The 6317-nt window shown below is 42.9% G+C and overlaps 1 pseudogene; it reads right to left on the bottom strand.

Annotated features, from left to right (window-relative positions):
- Nucleotides 1-1243: 1243 nt before the first annotated feature.
- On the bottom strand, nt 1244-4369 carry LOC148775436 (patched domain-containing protein 3 pseudogene; annotated as a pseudogene).
- Between the last annotated feature and the right edge of the window lie 1948 nt (nt 4370-6317).

Raw genomic sequence — 6317 nt, 5'->3', positions numbered from 1 at the left:
ATTATATTTATTATCACAATAAAATACTTTTTAGAGTTTACTAATAAAATTGTCTTACCTTTAACATGATACAATTGCAACTAATATGGTTAGAAGGTATGCCAAGTGAAACAAGGGCGCCACTGCCATAGAAGTTGCCTCAAATTCCAGTTGTCTAGAAAGTGATGTAGAGGACCTGCCACAAAAACATATTCAGTTAAAGAGCTTTCAATTTTGATACTGTGTGTGCTACATATGATATTGCAACACTACAGCTTATTAAACATTAAAATTCAGTAAAAAGTCAAATATATGGATTATGATTTTAGAATAAGAAGGTAATGAAGATTTGCTTCTTCCCACAAAGCTCTGGCATGCTTTTCAAAGTTTCTTTCAAAAATCTGAAATTTAAAACTCCTGAATATACAAAATCTGAATCTTATACGAAACTGTGAAAGCATTAATTACTGTAGACATTATGACTTTTTCTAAACTTCTATTAGGTTGTTATCTTTTACTGTTTTAACTGCACAAAGACCATTTCAGAAACTGAGTATTAAAAGGCTTTTTTCCAGAAGGTGTCTTCTCATTTTCACCAGTTTTATTCAGAGTACTAGGTTTGCCAGCCCCAAGATTACTGAACAGCTAACGTGCCTGGCACTATGCTATAATTTACTTGTAAGATGCTCATCTTTTATTCTCAAAAACATCATGAAACTTTTGTTTAAAGTTTTGTTTTTTTATTCCAATGAACTCCAAACAAAGTTTAGGGGGCTCCCAGAAACAGCAAAGGCTTGAACTAGAAGTAAGAATTTCAGAGTAATTTGACCAGAAAACCAAACTAAATCTGAAGATCAACATCTGTACTGAACAGACCTACCCTGAGAATGTAAGATTTGTGTTTTTAACCAGAATGTTACCAAGGATTTAAGATTTGTGGCATTCTTTTTTTTTTTAGGTCCTATTTCTTTTTACTTAAAAAAAAAAATTGTTGTAGCATAGTTGCTTTACAATGCTGTGTTAGTTTCATGTTTACAGCAAAGTGAATCATTTATACACATATCCACTCTTTTTTAGAATCTATTGTGGCTTTCTTCAGTGTACTACTTTAAGAAAGTTGGATTAAGGATCAAATAAAGCAGAGCACACCTAGCTTCCAGTCAAGGACTCTATCTGATAATCTGGGAGTGCTGCTGCTATGGTCCTTGAAACAAGTCTTCTTATACCTCCCACCTTCTCCTGGCCTCCCTATAAACCCCAGCCACTAGGTACCTTGATCTTCTTCAAGGCCAGATTCTTTTAAGACTGCCAGCCTTCTTAGGAAATGGATCATCCACACCTTGCTATGTTCATTTTCCTCTCCTTCACCTGTCTTCTGGTAGTACTGCAGCCTCATGGCTTTGGCCTGGAGGACTAACTGGATCAGCCTCATACTTTAGCCTAAGATAGTTCCTCCCAGGATGTTGGCCAGCTAGATGATCTGACCCGCTAGGCTGTAGATGGGGAAGGTGATAGTTTTCAGGTTGAGGCCCTTGATCCTTTTCCAGGAGACAAGAGTGGGTTAGGGAGCAGGGGGACACAGGAGCCCTGGTTCTTAGCACACACCTTGCTGTAGGGGATCTGGGTTCCATTGTCCTATGTCACAGTCAAAGCTTGCACCACACCTTCCACCTTGCTAATTTCTTCTAAGATCTCTGGCTCCAGCAGTGTCTCAGTGTTGGAGACCACTAGGATGGAGGCATAATTGACCTCTGTGCTCTTCCTGGAGATGGAGAATATGAGAGAGCTGTTGGCGGTGAAATGTTCCTGCACAAAGCATCGCTCACCCTTGGCGGGTCTCCCTACCTGGGTGTACTGCTCCTCGAGGTCATCTTCTTCATCCTGGGGCTGTTAAATCAGGCCAGTGCTGAGAACAGCCGTTAACACCATGGGCAACAGCAGGGAGATCCAGGGGTGCGAGCCCACCTTCCAGCCCACCTACCGGAAGGTCTGGGACAGCGGTGCCTCCAGGCAGTTGGTGTGGCAGCGGAGCCGCTGGGCTAGTTGGTTCTCAGCCCGCGATGCTGGCGGAGGTAGTTGAGCCTCAGCCGTGACTCGGAAAGCAGCTCTGCGCTCTGCCCCACCACCCAGCCAAGCTCGGTTCAGGTCTTGACCCGAGGCCGAGGGCAGCTCAAGCTCTAGGCCAGGCCCTGCGGGGGTACAGATCTCTCTTTCCAGGTCAGGCCCCGACTCCGACTTGGGCCCCTGGGACTCGGACACAGGCTCTTGCCCTGACTCCCACTCCGCCTCCGGTGCAACTTTGAGGGATTAAGGCTCATTTCCAGGAATAAAGACCAAGTTCTCAAACAGCACAGATGATCACAAAGGAGCTGTTGGACTGAGCGCCCCTCTGCCCCCACCCAGCGGTTTCCTGGAGAAGTCCCAAGCAAGTCTGTTTGAACCCAGGCTGATAGTGCCCGAATGCTAGAGTGTCCTTGGTGGTCACGTGGTAGCCTCAGTTCATTTCAGGTCAGGTCAATAGCTCAGTCGTGTCTGACTCTTTACGACCCCATGAGCTGCAGCTTGCCAGGCCTCCGTGTACTTCACCAACTCCCTGAACTTGCTCAAACTCATGTCCATCCAGTCAGTGATGCCATCCAACCATCTCATCCTCTGTCATCCCCTTCTCCTCCCGCCTTCAGTCTTTCCCAGCATCAGGGTCTTTTCCAATGAGTCAGCACTTCGCATCAGGTGGCCAAAGTATTGAAGTTTCAGCTTCAGCATCAGTCCTCCCAATGAATATTCAGGACTGGTTTCCTTTAGAATGAACTGGTTGGATCTCCTTGCAGTCCAAGGGAATCAAGAGTCTTCTCCAATACCTCAGTTCAAAAGCATCAATTCTTCAGTGCTCCACTCCAGTACTCTTGCCTGGAAAATCCCATGGACGGAGGAGCCTGGTAGGTTGCTGTCCATGGGGTCACTAAGAGTTGGACACGACTGAGCGACTTCACTTGCACTTTTTGCTTTCATGCATTGGAGAAGGAAATGGCAGCCCACTCCAGTATTCTTGCCTGGAGAATCCCAGGGACGGGGGAGCCTTGTGGGCTGCAGTCTATGGGGTCGCACAGAGTCGGACACGACTGAAGCGACTTAGCAGCAGCAGCAGCAGCAGCAAATGAACATATGTCTTTTTCTTAGAGCACAAGAACTGTGTCTGTAAGATGATTTTGTAGAAGGGGATTTACTGGACCAAAGGATATCCCATTTTAATTTTCTTAGTTATTGATAAAATCCATAGAATTTGGGCTTCCCCAGTGGCTCGGCAGGTAAAGAATCTGTTTGCAATGCAGGAGACACAGGAGAAGCAGGTCTGATCCCTGGGTGGGGAAGATACCCTGGAGAAGGAAATGTAAACCCACTCCAGTATCCTTGCCTGGAAAATCCCATGGACAGAGGAGCATGGCAGGCTTCAGTCCATAGGGTCGCAAAGAGTCAGACAAGACTGAGCAGCTTCACTCACTCATGCACTCATTGAAGTTGTATCAATTTACACCCTCATACGTAGTGTATGACGTTCTTTGTCACTGCCTATCCCAGAATATCATTAAAATGTTTGTTTGTGTCATTGGTCTCTCAATTTGATTTGACTTTTTAAAATTTGTTGTTTAGACTCACCATATTTCCTCTTTGGGTGAATTGTCATAGCTTTTCCTGGTTTCCCTTTTGGACTATTCAAATTTTATTCTTAACTATTGAAACTATGAAATTAAAAGACACTTGTTTCTTGGAAGAAAAGTTATGACCAATCTAGACAGCATATTAAAAAGCAGACATTACTTTGCCAACAAAGGTCCATCTTGTCAAAGCTATGGTTTCTCCAGTAGTCATGTATGGATGTGAGAGATGGACTATAAAGAAAGCTGAGCACCGAAGAATTGATACTTTTGAACCGTGATGTTGGAGAAGACTCTTGAGATTCCCTTGGACTGCAAGGAGATCCAACCAGTCCGTCCTAAGGAAATCAGTCCTGAATATTCATTGAAAGGACTGATGCTGCAGCTGAAACTCCAATACTTTGGCCACCTGTTGCAAAGAGCTGACTCATTTGAAAAGACCCTGATGCTGGGAACAATTGAAGGTGGGCGGAGAAGGGGACGACAGAGGATGAGATGGTTGGATGGCATCACCAACTCAATGGACATGAGTTTGAGTAAACTCTGGGAATTGGTGATGGACAGGGAGGCCTGGCAAGCTGCAGCCCATGGGGTCTGAAAGAGTCAGACACAACTGAGTGACTGAACTGAACTGATAGAATATAATCATGTACTAAGGAAATAATAACTTGTTACTGTATTTTGAGTGATGAATATCCCCCACCCTGCTCTTCCACCCCCATTTTGCTGGTTGCCATGCCTTAAGTTTTTAGTTGAATTAACTTAATTTTTTAAAATGAGTTCTGGATTTTGTTGCATAATAGACAGTCGTTTCCCTTGCACTATGGCTTTCTTTGTGGCTCAGCTGGTAAAGAATCTGCCTGCAATTTGGGAGACCTGGGTTTGATCCCTGGGTTGGGAAGACCCCTGGAGAAGCGAAAGGCTACCCACACCAATATTCTGGCCTGGAGAATTCCATTTGCAAAGAGTCAGACATGGCTGAGCAACTTTCACACTCACTTTCCCTTGCAGTAATTGTAATGTACTTAAAAATTTAATTATATTCCTTTTCTAAATTGTTGAAGTATGCTGCTGCTGCTAAGTCACTTCAGTCATGTCCGACTCTGTGTGACCCCATAGACGGAAGCCCACCAGGCTCCCCCGTCCCTGGGATTCTCCAGGCAAGAACACTGGAGTGGGTTGCCATTTCCTTCTCCAATGTGTGAAAGTGAAAAGTGAAAGTGAAGTCGCTCAGTCGTGTCCGACCCTTAGTGACCCCACAGACTGCAGCCTACCAGGCTCCTCCATCCATGGGATTTTCTAGGCAAATAGGAAGTGCAGGAGAGAATAAATAAATCCAGTATTATTTTAAAAAGGAATAAAAGATGGTTCTTTCACTTCTAGCACCCAGACTACAGTTTCTAAATATCATTTCCCACTAAAAGGAAGCAGAGCTCTTTAGAAAAACTGTTGACTCCAGGTATAGGGCAGGAAATGTACAAAATTTGTCATATCAGAAATCAATTAAGCTATCCAAGTCTTTTGGAGTTAGGTCCAAGGGACTTAGAAGTCAACCTGAAGAGACTCCCACTAACTAAAATGTGATAATTTGGGCATCAGTAAAATAGTAATAATAACTGCAATGGATTGAAACACAACAAAATGTTTACATTCATGACTTTAAAATGGAACTTAGAAAAAAATTGATTTTCACCTTTTCGAGGATACTAGGGAACCAATTCATTTTTCTGAGACCAGGATACATCAAGCATTTTACCTGCTTTCCTATACGAGCTGTACCTCTAGGAAAACAAATACTTGGTGAAAACTGATCCCTACTGAAATAATCCAACTAAAATGAAAAAATTATATACAGGCATAACTCATTTTATTGCACTTTACATATACTACTCTTTTTTTAATTAAGGTATGTATATTTTTTAGGCCTGCTACTCCACACTTTAAATAGACTACAGTTTAGTGTAAACATAATATTAATATGCACTGAGGAACTAAAAAATTCATGTGGCTCACTTTATTGTGACACTCACTTCATGGCAGTGGTCTGGAACCGAAACCGAAATTATCTCTGAGGTACGTATGCACTTACAATACAATCATTTTGCAAATCCCTGATGAAAAAAATTAATCTAGGTATAAATCAATTGCCACTATATGAGATGAGAGATATATGGACATTAATGAGCTTCCTAGAGGAAGTATACCATCACCTGTGAAGCATTCATGATTTAAAAAAAAAAGTAAATATGGGGACTTCCCTAGTGGTTCAGTGGTTAAGAACCCACCTGCCAATGCCAAGGACATGGGCTGATTGATAGATGGTCTAAGAAGATCCCACATGCCATGGAGCAAAGAAGCCTGTGCACCACAATTACTGAAGCCCACCCAGCCTAGAGCCTGTGCTCCACAAGAAGAAAAGCCACTGGAACAAGAAGAAAACACACCACAGCTAGAGTAGCCCCCACTTGCCACAACTAAAGAAAGCTTGCATGCAACAATGAAGACCCAGCGCAGCCAAGAGAAAAAAAGTAAGTCTGAATCTGATTAAGCCTTTGGATCTAACAACAGATTTACTGGACATTGAGAGAATATAGGAACGTATTAATGACAGCATTGAAGTATAGTTGTTTATAATTGTGCTAATTTCTGGTGTATAGCAAAGTGATTCAAAATACGTATAAGTTT

Source organism: Moschus berezovskii, chromosome 15 (genome assembly GCF_049115385.1).
Source record: "Moschus berezovskii isolate FMDL1 chromosome 15, NW_MosBer_1.0, whole genome shotgun sequence".
Lineage (NCBI taxonomy): Eukaryota > Metazoa > Chordata > Mammalia > Artiodactyla > Moschidae > Moschus > Moschus berezovskii.
This window is presented reverse-complemented; position numbering and strand designations above follow the sequence as displayed.